Here is a 15,491-nt window from a genome sequence, read left to right as displayed (position 1 = left end):
AAATCCCCAACCTTGGGCCCTGAGCTTCCCCTCCCCCTTCTTCTCCTTGCTTCCTCCTTCCAGCTCCCTCCTCCCAGGTTTCCCCCTCCCCTCTCCCACCCTCTCTCTTCCCCTCTCCCACCTCCTTTTCCCAATCTCTTCAGAGGTTCATTCTCCCATACACACACCCCAGTTTTGTTCAATAAACCCAGTTTCTATTTTTGAACATACGTGTCTTTTGTTTGACATCAGGAAGAGGGGCTAGGAAGGGGTAAGTGGAAGGATGTGAGGGAGGAATTGGGCATAAGCCCCCGGTTGGAAGGACCGGGGTGGATATGAGGGCTCCTCAGGGTGGACACTCTCCCGCAGGGCCTCCCAGATCCTGACAGCCCCCCTGTTGGACACGCCTCCTGCCACCCCGAATGGCAGCCTGCAGCAAGTGCAGGCGGGCTGATGGCAATGACCCCATGAGATGCACCGGCATGCTCAAGGGCAGCTCTGGCTCCATGTGGCCAAGTGCTGTGGTATCCCAAGTGTGGGCACTCAGGGCACTCCAAGACAGCACTGCTTTGCTGTCCCTCATTGAGGTAGACAAGCAAGCAGCGAACCCTGAGAACTGTCTCTCCGGGGTGGGGGTAGGGTCCTTTTAAGCATGGAGCTCAGTTAGCCTCAGGCAGAAGCCCCACACACTAAGTCCTAACCTGATGCCCTACTGGCACTGGTTCCGTCAAGCCTTAACTTCGGTTCAGAGTCCACTCAGTATGGACGCACTATTTTGAAATAGCAAAACGCTATTTCGAAATAGGTTTTGTGTATAGATGTGTTAATTTGAATTAGTTTAACTCGAATTAACTATTTCGAATTAAGTTAACTTGAATTAAAGCTATAGTGTAGATATACCCTCTGATAGCATCCTCAATAGCCAGTGGAGAGAAATGAATTAGCCTATAGGTATCATCTCTTCCTGACTGGCAGCTCAAGAGACTGAATGAACAAGACAAGATTAGAGAAGGAAAAATTTTCATGGAGGGAAGAGCTATGGATAACACACAGAGAGAAAAGTCTCTCAAATCTCCTTAAAGAGAAGACAGATGTGCTGTTCAATACTGAAGATTTCCCCTTAGTCTGGGCAGGAGTTCCTCAGAACCCAATGTAGTCAAATGTTTGTCCACTCTAGAGTGATATAAAAGGCTAGGGCAGCAGAGCACAGATAGAGTGTTACCTCCATCCTGTTTCTACAACTATGGTGGGGATGCCATTCCAAAAGAGATCTATAATTGAACTGGAGAACTACATGGGGAGAAGGAGCAGCTTGTTTGCCCCAAAGATGACATAAGGTCAGCAGCAAACCCGGCAATCCCTACATCAAATGCAGACATGTAATTTAATGTAAAAAACACCAAGAACACTAAGTGAAAGTAATAAGCAGCAGTGTGGCAATGCAACATTTATATAGAAATGATCTGTCATCCTTTGGAAAACTATTTTCCTGAAGAGCACTCTTTCTTGTGGCCTTTTGTTATATATTCATCCCATTTATATTGTGAGCTTGCTAGGACAGGGACATAATTGTCAAGTTTCTTGTAAAGTGTCTTGCACATCCAAAGTGGTATGTAAATAATGAATATAATAGTAAGTAATAGCATTTATTCAAATGAAAGAGTAAATGGATGCTGTGGGCAGAACTGGGCTATTCATTTCACTCCTCTCTCTGATCTAAGGAAAAGAGAATTAGAAATCTTTTTTGCTTCCCATGAAAGCAGAAGAAGCATTTCTTTTATTTTTCTGTGTTGTGGTACACCAATATTTGAAAAATAGTTGAAGACTGTGAAACCTGAACCTGCAGCAGGTTCATCCTTCCTTCCTAATTATTAGGGTTACATTTCCTTTTGGTGTGAAATTATTTCCTTCTTCCCTTTTACTCTGTTTGAGAGGGAACTCCAAAATGTAAGGTCTGTGCAATATAAAACATCTTTTTATTCTGCCATCTTCACCTACTAACATTAGCAGCATTCTACTTCATCATTGGTATTTACAGTGCTCCCATCCCTACACTGCCAGGGCCTTGCCTGGGAAAATGCCACAGATCACATCCAAAAAGCTCCCTTTTCTAGCTCACATAGGAGTTTGGAGAGGCTTATACATAATCTTTGTTTCCTCTTACTTCAAGTGGCACTCATTTGAGTTATATTGGTAATTGTAATAAACTGCCCTTGGCATTCTGGTTCAGCAGCCAGAGGAAACAGAAATGAAAATATTATAGTGGGAATTGAGCTAAAAGAAAGAGCATATGATAGTAACTAGGCATCCTACGCAGTCTAGCACCTGATGACAGTAGAAGTTCTGTTTGGCAGCCTTAACCATAATGAAAAAATAGTACTTTGAGTGAATGGAATTCCTCTTCAATCCTTGACCCAGTTCTTATAGAAAACATTACCGCTTCATAGGGAGGTGTTAAAGATCTTATATTCAGCCAAAAATTTCAGAAGTGAGCTCTTATTTTCAATTCCTCCTTTTTTAGTTGCCCAACTTTAAATGCCTCAAGGTGGGCACCCCAAAAAAATCAAAGGTTACTTTTTAAAATGTTGGCCCTATGCTGTGAGGAAAAATGAAAAAGATTTTTTTACTCAAACAGTAACTTTTAAGGTCGGATACACGATTACCTATGTTAATTTCAATCAGAAGTGATTCTGTTGAAGTCAGTGGCATTATATTGGTGTACAACCAGTATAAGGGAGTGAAGAAGCTGTGATAGTCTCACAGAGTGTTTTGTAAACTATGAGTTTGTGATAGTCCCAAACAACAAAATTTACTTTTGGGTCAGATTCATGGAGTGCATTGATCTGGGGTCAGAGTGGAAGTTGTAAGTTGGGCACTGGTTAAATGAGATACAAAAATAAATTCTGAACCTCTTTTCAGAAGCATATGCAGCCAGTATATTGGTTGTATTCAAAATCATAATGAATAAGTGTCCCTATGGCAAAACTCCATCACCACAATTGACACTAGTTGGGCTTTTATCGGATCAGGTATATTGAAACACACTAAGTTGTATGAAATGAGTGATGTATGTAGCCGTTAAAATATGAATGATTTAGTGTATTGGTCCTAACATTTAATATAGTAAATATAGATAAAGAATACATAGAAAATATTCATCTACTATATATTTGAGAGAGTTTGTCGATCTTTCTATCTGATCAAGAACTCCTCCTAAACGGTAAGAGCTAAGGGATAATTTGCTAAAACCTCCTTGAGCAGAAATTTTTCATTCTTGTGTTTTGCTGAAAGGTAACTTATTTGGTATAGTTATATGTAATGGTCTTCCTGTGTTTCTGAGTTATAAGTGTTTGGGGGAAAATTCAACTTTCCCAATGTCAAAAAGAATAAATATGCTTATCTGAATTCGGACACAACATAACTAGGTGAAGCTTTACATTTGGCCATTGGTATGTAGAGAATCCCCATTGAGGACTAGAGTTTTTGCTTGGTTTGGGTGGAAGAATTGTGCAATTGAAAAAATCACTTTTGAGCACAACCAATAGATAACTTCAAAGGCAGAAATTCACAATCAGTAGTTACTGTTTAAGAAGTCAACATTTCCACTCTCTCCCCTCCTCCCCCGTCCCCGACATTACACAGTTACCACACATAGTTCTTATTCTTGGTATAGATAATAGGAAAAAACCTATATCATCTCAGATTGTAACAGTTGGCAAATGCTAATTGACTTTAATGGTGGCTATTCTATAAATGTACCAACAAACCAAGTCATAAAGAGCATCCTGAATCAAAACAAGTGTGCAGGATAACCAGAGTTAGCTCTCAGGCCCTTCTGACTCCTGGTATTGATGCAACCAGACCATGTTTTATATGCTTATTCAGCTCACTAAGAAAACATGATTTTCTATTAATCAGAGTAATGTATGAAAACAATGATACCTTTCCTGTTGCATACATGATAATTATGGATGTTAGGAAGCACCAGTCATCAATCTTAGTTACTGTAAAATGTGATTATTTGCTGCTATTGATCATATAAATCGATGTACAAAAAATGAGATCTAAAACAACTTGATTTTCATGGAAATATTTTTGTATACAAAGTATGGAGAATGTTATAAATTATGACCTGTCTGTAAGCCACTCAACACTGTCCATTCCACAGTGTTTTTATTAATGATTACGTAAGTAATAACATGAGACACATGGCTACACTGGAAGCCCTCAACTTATATCTTCAACCATCCAAAAAGCAAGTATATCAAACATAATAATAATCCATTTTATTGTCATCCACAAAAATGGACTGCTTTTCTTCCTTTGGTAAAACAGTTGATAATTAAAATGACCTGTCCCACATCCAGCAAGCTGACATTCTTGGCAGTAAAAGTGGCAGATGACAGTAAGGCAGTTAAAAGTTACTGGCAGAAGTCCCAATTCAGCAAATTATTGCTATTCAGCAAAACACTTAAGCACGTACTTAAGTCCCATTGACTTCAGTGGGTTTCACCGGTTGCCTGCTTTTAGGAGGTTAATATTATTATATTATATAAGATGTATTATAGGTTCTCTAGTTTGTCTGATCAGAGGATAAGTAGTTTCTTGTCCCAGAATCAGGCCACATAGAGTTTGTAAGGACCCTTGGGAGGGAGCGATGTACAGGGAGGGATGTAAAACAAGGGTACTTGTACAGGCAGTCCCCGACTTATATAATATAATAAGCTGTTCGTAAGCTGCTCCGGTGCCCCTGGTCTGCTGGAGACCGTCTCCCGCAGACCAGGGGCACCGGGCGGGTTCCCGCGCTTCTGAGGCTTTGCCAGAGCAAAGCCTCAGAAGTGCGGGAACCGCTGCTGCTGCCCCTTGAGACCCGGTGCCTGTGGTCTGCGGGAGACGGTCTCCAGCAGACCAGGGGCACCGGAGCAGCTTACGAACAGCTTATTATATTATATAAGTCGGGGACTGCCTGTCGGGGACGGTCCCCAGCAGACCACAGGCACCCTGACTGAAGCCGCAGTCGCGGGGGGGTCCCGCGCCTCTGAGGCTTTGCCAGAGCAAAGCCTCAGAGGCGCGGGGAACCGCCGCTGCTGCCGCTTTGACTGAAGCCTCAGAGGCGCGGGACCCCCCCCGCGGCTGCGGCTTCAGTCCGGGCGCCTGTGGTCTGCTGGGGGCCGCTGCCGCTGCGGCTCTGCTCCCCGTGTCCCTGGTCTGCTGGGGGGGGGGGGGGCGGCGCAGCTAGTGTGCTCTCCCCCCCCCCCAGCAGACCAGGCTTTTGTTTTGGACTCTGGGGCAGAGCAGCTGGGGCGCTGCGATTGGTCCTGCAGCGCCCGTGGGCACTACTGGACCAACCCGGCAGCACCCCAGCTGCTCTGCCCCAGGTCCTGATTCAGCCGCTGCTGGTCAGTTTCAGCAGCGGCTGAATCAGGACGTCTGGGGCAGAGCAGATGGGGTGCTGCTGGGTTGGTCCAGTAGCACCCCAGCTGCTCTGCCCCAGGCGTCCCCAAGTCAGCTTCTGCTGAAACTGACCAGCGCTGACTACAGGAAGCCCGAGGCAGAGTTGCTCTGCCCCAGGCTTCCTGGAATCAGCTGCTGATCAGTTTCAGCAGCAGCTGACTTGGGGACGCCTGGGGTTCTTAAGTTGATTCTGTATGTAAGTCAGAACTGTCAGTTTCAGCAGTGTCTGAATCTGGACGCCAGTTCCGACTTACATACAGATTCAACTTAAGAACAAACCTACAGTCCCTATCTTGTACGTAACCCGGGGACTGCCTGTACTGAGAAAAATATAATCTTAAAAACTTGTATTGAGTAGGGATGTAAGGGACTAATTGACTAGTCAACCATCCGATAAGCAAAAGCTTATCAGATACTCAACTAGTTGCGTGTCCCCCTTGCTGCCTCTATCACAAATAGGCAGCAAAGGGGAGAAGAGGGCGGGGTTCTGGGGAAGCCAGCTTAAAAGCCAGTTTCCCTCCAGCCCCATGTTAAGGGGAAGGGGTTCAGCAGTGACTTTCCAACTTTGAAATTTACAAGAGTCCCCACTGGGGCCCTTGTACATTTCAAATCAAAAGTGTCACATGGAGCCTGAGGCCAATGGGGGACCACTAGCCCCAGGTTCCATGTAGCATTTCAATCTTTGAAATCTGCTAATCCTTATTGACTAATCTAATAGTCGATGGAAATCTCATTGACTATTTGATTAATTAATCGAAATTGAACAACCCTAGTATTGAGAAGAACCAATTAGTAATCAAATAGTAATGAAATGGCAAAACAATCAGAGTTACAAAGGCAATAACATTGTTCTAGAAATACATTTAATATTATTCACTTACAATATTTTCATTAATATACTCACACTCTTCCTTGATAATCTAGTGGTAAGTGACAAAGGACCATCCTATAGATTTACAATTGAGAACAAATACACTAAAAGACAGAAAGATAATAAAGAACTAAGAACAAAGAAGCCTGGAAGTCCCGAAGCTGCCTTGTCATCATGTGTCTTGAGCACCTGACATCCTCCTTTCTATGTCCAAACTTAGTTTCCTCGTCCACAAAATGTTAGGTTACACTTACTCCATAGACTTGTATGTTTGTGTTGATTACATCTACAAACATATTAATAATGGGGAGTCCTGGGGCACCTTAAAGACTAACAGATTTATTTGCCCATAAGCCTTCATGGGTAAAAACCACTTTGTCAGCTGCATGGAGAATCCGTGCATGACTGTATTAATCTGAAAGTGATTTTTACCCACATAAAATTGTTAGTCTTTAAGGGTATGTCTAGACTACAGAGTTTTTTCGAAAAAACTTCACCCGCGTCTATACTAACGCCGCATTCTTTCGAAAGTAAATTGAAAGAACACGGCAGTTTTGTCAACAGCAGTAAACCTCGTTTTATGAGGCATAATGCCTTTTTCGACAGTGATCTATTGAAAAAAATGTGTGTGCGCATGCGGTTTTTGGGGGGGGTTGTTTTGTTTTGTTTTGCTTTGTTTTTTTTAAACGGACCTCCAGGGAAAAGCCCTGGTGGACAATCTATCTGCAGGAAAAACCTCTGTTTTCTTGTCAGTAGCCATGTTTTAAAGGCACAGGCATCCTGGGCAGCCATTGTGGCAGGAAGGCAGCCAGAGGAAGCCTCTGACCACATGGCTCTCCCTGCCTCTCTGAGAATTTATCATGGCACAAGCCCAAGACACACGAGGCCCACAAGGACCTTCAAGGGAGCCATCCCAGCAGCCTTCTAGGGGCACAAGGCAAGCTCCAGCCTGGTTAGAGCCAGAGGTCCTGACCCTTTTAGAACTACGGGGAGAGGAGGAATCGCTCCAGGCTCTACATTCCCATCGCCGGAATGTAGACATTTCCGGCCACATGGCCGAGGGGCTGGCCAAAAAAGGACACCACCTCAGAACCTTGGAGCAGGTGCGGGCCAAGGTTAAAGAACTAAGGCAGGGCTATGCCAGGGCCCGCGAGCGCAGATCCACCTCAGGGGAAGTGCCACACCACTGCGCATACTTCCAGGAGCTGCACAGAATCCTAGGTGGTGAGGAACCCCTCTTTGTCACGGTTCTGGTCCAGACCGGGTTGCAGACACTGGTGCAACATTGCCAGGACAACCCCAAGGAGCAGCTGCAGGATGAAGAGGAGAAGGAGGAGGAGGACCCCAACTGCAGTGTGGTTACCCTGAACCTGGAGCCGGTCCCTGAGACCCAGGAGGCCTCACAGGCATCCTCTGCTGCTAGCGAAGGAACATCAGGTGAGTGCGGTCAGGGTCACACACATGGGAGGTGGGAGCACAGCGGTTGCGGGGCAGTCTGCATGTGTCATGCTCTTCCTGGACAGCTTGCACCTCTCTGTGCATGTGCAAGTATGTTCATTCCCAGGGCACACATGGGCAGCCCCACACATGTCTGACCCCAGGAAGGGCTGTCCTCCCCCCTCCAGGAACGGCAGGAAGCAGGCTGGTCACAAGAGTGCATGCACAACACCACACAGACCACCACAAGTGTCATACCTAGCACTTGGGCATGTATGCACAAGCGACACACTAATCAGTCCTGCAGACCGTGCTGCCACGAGTGGGCAGTGGGTATGTGAGTAGGGGCCCTAGGAGACCCAAGCTGCTCCAGGCCGCTGTCCTACGTCTTGTGACCCACTGTGGCTGCACACTTCCCTGGGCTGTATGGCCCTGGTGAAGGGGGAGGGTGTTGCAGGGAAGGGGGGTTGGGACATTGCCCTAGCCACCTTGGGGACCCTGTAAGGCTGGGGCTGCTGGCCAGGCCAGATGTGGGCATTCCCATCCCTTGTTCTAAGGACTTACTCACTGATCATAAGTAGCGACAGTGTTTGCATTCATAAAACTGATCGCTTCTCCCTCTTCTCCTCCACAGCTGGACCTGCCAGAACAGAGTGCTGTGCAACACCCTTGCCACCACTCACCCGGTCCCACGGAAGCTACAGGCACTGGCGGGTCTACAATGACCTCATGCAGAGGCATGTAGAGGCCCTCAAAAGGATAGAGGAGACCATGGTAGAAAGGACACAGGAATAGGCTTGGTGGCACAACTGATTGCTGGAGGATTTCCTCCCGCAGTGGACAGCAATGTGTGAGAGTATTCAAGAGGTCCTGGCTATCCCAGGTCCTGTCCCCATTGCCGCTCCTCCCGCTCAACCTGCTCCAGCCTCCTGTGCCCCCCCTTCCTCTCCCTCAGCCCTCTGTCACCCCCCTCATTCCCTGCTAGCGCAGAGCCAGCTGCGGCCCCCCTCCCTCCCACACACTGTCCCAGGCCCCACTCAACCCCGAGGACGTTTAGGGCTATGGACCCAAGGTGGCAGAGTTTTGCGGGCCAGGTGATACCCTGAGAGCTAAACCTCCCTCCCTCCAGGTTTCCATCCCCCCCCTTCTCCCCAGTTTTAAAAAGACTTTGCTAGTTGCACAAGAAAGTTTATTTTTGAAAACATTTTGCACACAGTTTTATTTTGTTACAAAAAATTATTTATTTGCACATAGTTTGTTAATAAACATAATATTTTTATATTAAACCTGGTGTGTGTGTGTTCATTGTCCAGAGACAAGTGCAGGGATGGGTTGTGGGAGGAAAGGTTTTGGAGTGGGGGGCTCAGGCCAACAATCCCCATTGGGGAGACCCTGGGGAGAGTCATTGGGCTCCTGCTGAGAATCTCTCACGCAGAGCCTCCCGGATGCGGACTCCCACCTGATGGGCTTGGCGGATGGTAGCTGTCCAGTGCTGCTTGAACCGCCTCCCCTCCACATCAGCCCATGTCCCCCCCCCTGGGAGGAAGGCCTCCCCTTTACTCTCCACCAGGTTGTACAGCATGCCACACACAGCCACCACCTCAGGGATATTGCGTTCCCCCATGTCAAGCCGAGTGAGCAGGCACCTAAACCTTCCCTTCAGCCAGCCAAAGGCACATTCCACCTGCAATCGCACCCGTGTCGGGTGCACGTTAAATTGTCACCTGCTCGTGTTCAGATGCCCAGTGTACGGCTTCATGAGCCAAGGCATGAGGGGGTATGCCGCATTGGTCACAATGCAGATTAGCATCTCCACATCCTCAACAGCAAAGTCTTGCTAAGGGAAGAATGTTCCAACCTGCAGCCTGTGGTAAAGGTAGGAATTTCAGAAGATCCGAGCAGCATGTGCCTGGCCCAACCACCCCACACAAATGTCAGTGAATAGTCCAAGGTGGTCAGCCAGGGCCTGCAGCACCATGGAGAAGTACCCTTTTCTGTTGATATACCGGGCTGCTTGATGGGGCGGTGCACCGATCGGGATGTGAGTTCCATTGAGCGCTCCTCCACAGTTCGGGAATCCCAGCCCTGAAAAGCTGGCCGTGATGGTGTCTAGGTCTCCGAGGTGGACAGTCCTGTTCAGCAGCTCTGAGTTGATGGCCCTCACCACCTGCAGAAATAGACACATACAAACGCAGAATAGGAAGTTAGAGAGGTTGCCCAAGTCCTTTGGCGGTGCTCCCTCACCCTCCTCCACTCAAGACCCCAGGAGCCCTTCCCAGCAGTCGATCCCAGCAATAGGGCAGGGTGAGGCCAGAAGCCCTCCTCCACTCCCACTCCATTGCCCCCCCGCCCTTTCCTGTTACAGTCCCCCTACCCCTCATGTACTGTCCCCCCAGAGGGACTTACCTCCATCAACACAGCGCCAACAGTAGATCTCCCCATGCCAAACTGGTGTCCTACTGAACAGTAGCTGTCAGTGGTCGCCAACTTCCAGAGGGCAATAGCTATCCTCTTCACCAGGGGGATGGCAGGGCACAGGTGGGTGTCCTGTCATTGCAGGGCGGGGGCGAGCCAGGTACACAGCTCCTGGAAGGTGAACTTCCGCATACGGAAGTTTCAGAGCCAAGCCTGGTCATCCCACCGCTCCATGACGAGCCGGTCCCACAAGTCTGAACTTGTCTCCAGCCTCCAAAATCGCATCTCGTGGAAGAAGTTCGCTGGCAAGAACAGTGTTGCTGCAGCCCAAGCGAGGGGCTGAAGGCTGGATTCAGAATCCAGACCTGGCATGAACATCATGAAGGTCTCATGGAGTTGCAGCAGAACTTGAAGCACTACAGCATGGGGCCATCACCTGCCCAGGGGCAGCTCCAGCTCCATGGCAAAAAAACAATTCAAAGCACAAAAACCAACCAGGAAAAAAAATTCTTTGGTGTCCCAGAAAGCAGGGCACTCCAAGCAAGCACTGCAAAAGCTTTGCTGTCCATCTAGGAGGTAGGCTAGCCAGCTGCAGGAGCAGACTAACGGCTGTTCAGGGGGTTCCCTTAAAGCACGTGTCTCTGCAAAGAGCATGCTGCAGGACCCGGAAGTAAAGGCTGGTCCCATGCCCTGGCACAAGTGCTTCCAGGTGCCCTTTTTTTTGACAGAGTCTCCAGGCAGTCTGGACGCTCTTTTTCAAAAAGCTGATCGATTTTTCGATCCACTTAGTGCAATCTGGATGCTCTTTTTCGAAAGAGGCTTTTTTGAAATTATCTTTGAAAAAAGCCTCTTTTGAAAAAAGTGTGTCGTCTAGACGTACCCTAAGATGCCACAGGACTTCTAGTTGTTTTTAGAGATACAGACTAACATGGCTATCCCTCTGGGTATGTCTACACTACCCCGCTAGTTCGAACTAGGAGTTTCACGAGGAGTAACGGTAGTTCGGAATAGGCACCCTAGTCCGAACTACCTAGTTCGAGCCCCGTGTAGCTGCGCTACACGGGGTTCGAAGCAGCGGGGATTTAAAAATGGCGGCTCCCCGCTTATGCTAATGAAGCCCGGGAAATTCAAATCCCGGGCTTCATTAGCAAGTGCGGTATGCATACATTACCCTCCTAGTTCGAAGTAGGAGGGTAGTGTAGACATACCCCATGAGACTTGTCATACATATTAATTACATTAGCTCATTCTTACATCTCTTTTTTCTGTCCTAACTGGTTTTTATTTTTCAAAGTTCCAAGTGTGGTGCACCTGTTAAGTACAAAGAGGGTATGAACTGAAGTAGCCCCCTCCCCATAAACACCCTGCTTCGATGCATATCTATCTATGTACAACATTGCAACCATATATGGATCTTGTGCTTTAGTTCATCACCATTACGTTGGTGAAAGGTACCAAACATATTTACGCTGACTTAGGTCAACGTACCGGATATGACCAGTAGGTCCCTGGTGTTGTAGCTAATTAATATTCTGATATAAACTATAAACCTGTTATAAACTATTGAAACATAGTCAAACCCATGAAAAATAAGATATATAGGCAAGCATGCAGGATTAGGCTTCACACCGTATAGGCTACACACCATATTCTCTGGTTTTGCTGAATTGCAGAATGCTGAAAGTGTCACTTTCTCAATAGTATATAGCAATAGCTAATGAACTACAAATGATTGTACTGAATTACTTTGCAAAAAGTAGTACATGGAACAATTTGTAGGGCCAGCTTTAGTAAGCAGGCCCCTCACCCTGAAGCATTTGTTATTCCTATAGCTACATAAAGATGAGGAGAGATCTATAGGCTAATGACAAGTCCCAACCTGTCCATTTTTATGGGATCTTCTCTGTCTGATGGATCCTCTTACAGTCTGTATTTGTTAAATGTAAGGCTGAAATAAAGAATGTTTCCCCTAGATATTTGGTTGTTTAATTGCTCTACACATTTTTGTCAACCAGGGTTGCAGTGACTTTCTCAGTGATTTTTGTTGTTATTGTCATAAAGGTGTAGCTAGTCTGTAGTCTCGGGTTTGAAATATCTCTGCTCTATTTTAAGATTGGCAGTAATAGCAAAGTATATCATGCCTATTTTAGTAATCCAGTGCCTCAGAAAAAGAAATTAATAGCATTTTGTGTTCCATTTCACTTCACAAGTATGTCAATGTTGTTGTCAGAAGTGCTTCTGTTGCCGATCAAAAAAGACCTGTGTTTGTTTACAACACCTTTAAAGACTATTTTACAGTAATATTGTGCAGAAAAAACATCTTGTAACTCCTCCATCAGACTTTTCTTGGGAAAAAATCCTTAATTGTATATACGCCTATAAAATCTCATTTCCCTTTGCAAACGTGAGAATGACCTGCTATAACAAAATATGAGTGATGCTATTACCCTTTTCAGTCTCTCCATCATGGACATCAATCACCATCTATTCTCTAGATGTCCTAGGTGTTGCACCACTTCCTCATTAGCTCTTCAACTCAAAGTCTCTAGCTTATTCTTTTAAGGCAAGTTAAAATGATCCAGGCCTGTATCTGATAAATTCACTTCTCATGAATCGTAAGTCCTATGGATTTCTGTATCTCTACCACCGCCTGTTCCTGCGGTTTCCTGTTTCACTTATGACAAAGCTGCCATCGCATCATGATTTTTTTTCTTCTGGCATGCAAGCAGTTGGTTGAGATGTGTGGAAGATGGGGCCACTCTATAATTGCCAGACTGCTGTATCATTTCAAATGCATAGGTTTAGTATTTTGAATCCAGTTTTGAATCTGTTATTTTTGTTGTGCATTACTATGTAATACAGCATTACATTTATGTGCAATGGGTACTTGTATTTCATAGTTAATAATCCAAAGCCTATAGTGAAAGGTATGTTGAAGTATTTCTAGAGCAGAGTTTTGATTGAAATGCAATAGTGGAAAACTGACAGATATCATGTATTAAAATTCTACCGTTTGTTTAACTCCATACAAAATTAGAGTGACTTTCTTATATTCACTAATCCCCAAACAAAATAACCATCAAGAAAAAAATACCCATTTTATTAGTTTCATTTAATTTCTTAATTGCTCATATTCAGTTTACCAATTTATTGCTGTGTGAAATGCTTAGAGGCAATGCGTACATTAAAGGGATTATTTATATGTAATCCCTCCCTCCCAAAGGATATGAACTGATCATTTATGAATCCTGATTTACGCTCTGTAACTATACCAGATGAATAAAATAGTTACTGTAAAATGATATAGTTGGTAGAAGAGTAATACAGCATGAAAGTATGATTTAGCACTAAAATGATTTTCACTGATGGTCTTAGTAAAGGTATGTGAACTTTACTTTTAGAATTTAAGTGAACCACACTAAAAACAGCTTGCTGCACTAGAGCCATTGATTTTGTGGGAGTATTTGTTGTTGAAAGATGTGTTAAATACAACCCCTTTGGGACTTCACTGAAAATGTAATCCGTGTTCTATTCAGGATGTGGATCATTTTCAGATGTGGTTGTGATTTTACTGGGGAGGAGGGTTATAATTAGTTTTAATATAATTGGCAAGGCTTTACTGTTGAGATGCAGAATTGCTCATTACCCATGGATATAATTGAGGGTACCTGTTTGCCAGGCAAAAGGGGGGGGGGGTAGGAAAGCAAGATGCAACGATAAGAGAAAGGAGAAATCAGAGGCATTAACCATATGGAAACTGAAAAAGGGAAACTGTCAGACTTCGGGCGGAAGCATCAGAAAGTAATATTTGGTCTAGAGACTATCCTCAGTGTACAGACCACACACTACTAAATTATTGCCTACCAGAGCATACTATTGACTCCTGCTCTGTGTTTTTGGCCACACATATAGCACAACACATTACATCAGAAATATGAATGTTATGGAAGCACAATAAAATATGCAAGGTGTAAGTAGTGCATGACTTAAACTGCATCTACAACAGCACTAGATTCTGAAATACTGTGTCTCTGTCCAGGCAATATCTCAGTTTGTTTCTGATTTCTCCCATTTGCACATTCTTGCATTTTACCGTTGTTCTACATACTGCTGGGTTCCTCACTACAATGAATACAAAACAAATAGACATTCAAAAAGATACATACTTTCTTTTTTATTAGATTGAAAGGGAACAAGCTGATAACAGCAGGAAAAAATGCTACCCCAGACCTGTACTGACCTTTCTCATATGGGACATTCTCCTTGTGATTGCTCAGATAATGAATAATAATAATGAAATAGTTATGCCCCACTTTATATTCTTAAACAGTTACATCATTTTAAATAAATGTGTGTTTGTAATTGTATAATCATGTAATGTGTCATTATCCGAATGTTGTATCATGATTCTCTGAGTATATGTTATTGTATGTGTACATCTACTATATATCTGAGAGTTTTTGAATCTGTCTGTTTGTCTGAGTCTGTTTGCTTAAGAATTCCTCCTAAACGCTAATAGCTAGACCGCCAAATTTGGTATGCAGCTTATACTTATGAATTACCACAAGGCGGGCAGCAAGCACCCCAACCCCAGGGAGCAGCTGCCAGTCAGCCAGATCAGCCCCTGCCATCCCTGGCCACCCTCGGGGAGTAACCGCCAATTTGGCCACCACGGGGAGCAGCCGTTGCCCTAGCTGCATGGTCCCTGCTGTCCCATGCCAGCCCCAGAGAGTAGCCGGAGGCCAAGCCAAGAGACCCCTGCTATCCCAGGGAGCAGCCAATGGGTGGGCTGCGTGGCATCGTTGCCCCAGGCCAGCCCTGGGGAGAAGTCCCAGGCTGCCCTCATCCACTGCCATGAGCCTCTCCACACCTTCCAAATCCCTGCCTGGCTGCTGCACCCTCACCAAATGCCCTGAGCACTCCATCCCCCTGCTCTACCTGCTGCCCCGAGCCCCTCCTCACCCCCTAACCCTGACTCCTTCACACACACACACACCCAGCCTCCTGCCCTAATCCCCCCATACCCTAAGCCCCGTTCTGACAGACCCAAGTAACGTCAGGTTAGTCTTCTAGTAGTGATTCTCAACCAGTGGTACAAAGAGGTACTCGAGAGAAGTCTGAGGGGTACGCAACACAACTGAAATTTGGAGAAAACTGAATTTTTGTTTTAAGTTTTACAGCACTTTATTATTTTTGTATTTTTTACACCCAAAAATTTAATCGCCCGTCCCGGCTATGATTAAGTTGTTTAAACAAATATGTTGCAATGGTAGAAAAAAAATTGCATCTGAAAACTGTAGGTACTGGGGGTACTTTTTTTTTAAGGGGATACTTA

General features: G+C 45.4%; 1 protein-coding gene across 5 annotated transcripts in view; it reads left to right on the top strand.

The window, feature by feature from the left end:
* NPAS3 (neuronal PAS domain protein 3) overlaps positions 1–15,491 on the top strand; it is an 888,615-nt gene that overhangs the window by 722,221 nt on the left and 150,903 nt on the right. The gene's annotated exons all lie outside the window — the stretch shown is intronic.

The sequence above is a fragment of the Pelodiscus sinensis genome, chromosome 5, assembly GCF_052426305.1.
Source record: "Pelodiscus sinensis isolate ZL-2025 chromosome 5, ASM5242630v1, whole genome shotgun sequence".
In the NCBI taxonomy this organism is placed as follows: domain Eukaryota; kingdom Metazoa; phylum Chordata; order Testudines; family Trionychidae; genus Pelodiscus; species Pelodiscus sinensis.
Note: the sequence above shows the minus strand (reverse complement) of the source record. Positions and strands in the feature narration are given on the sequence as shown.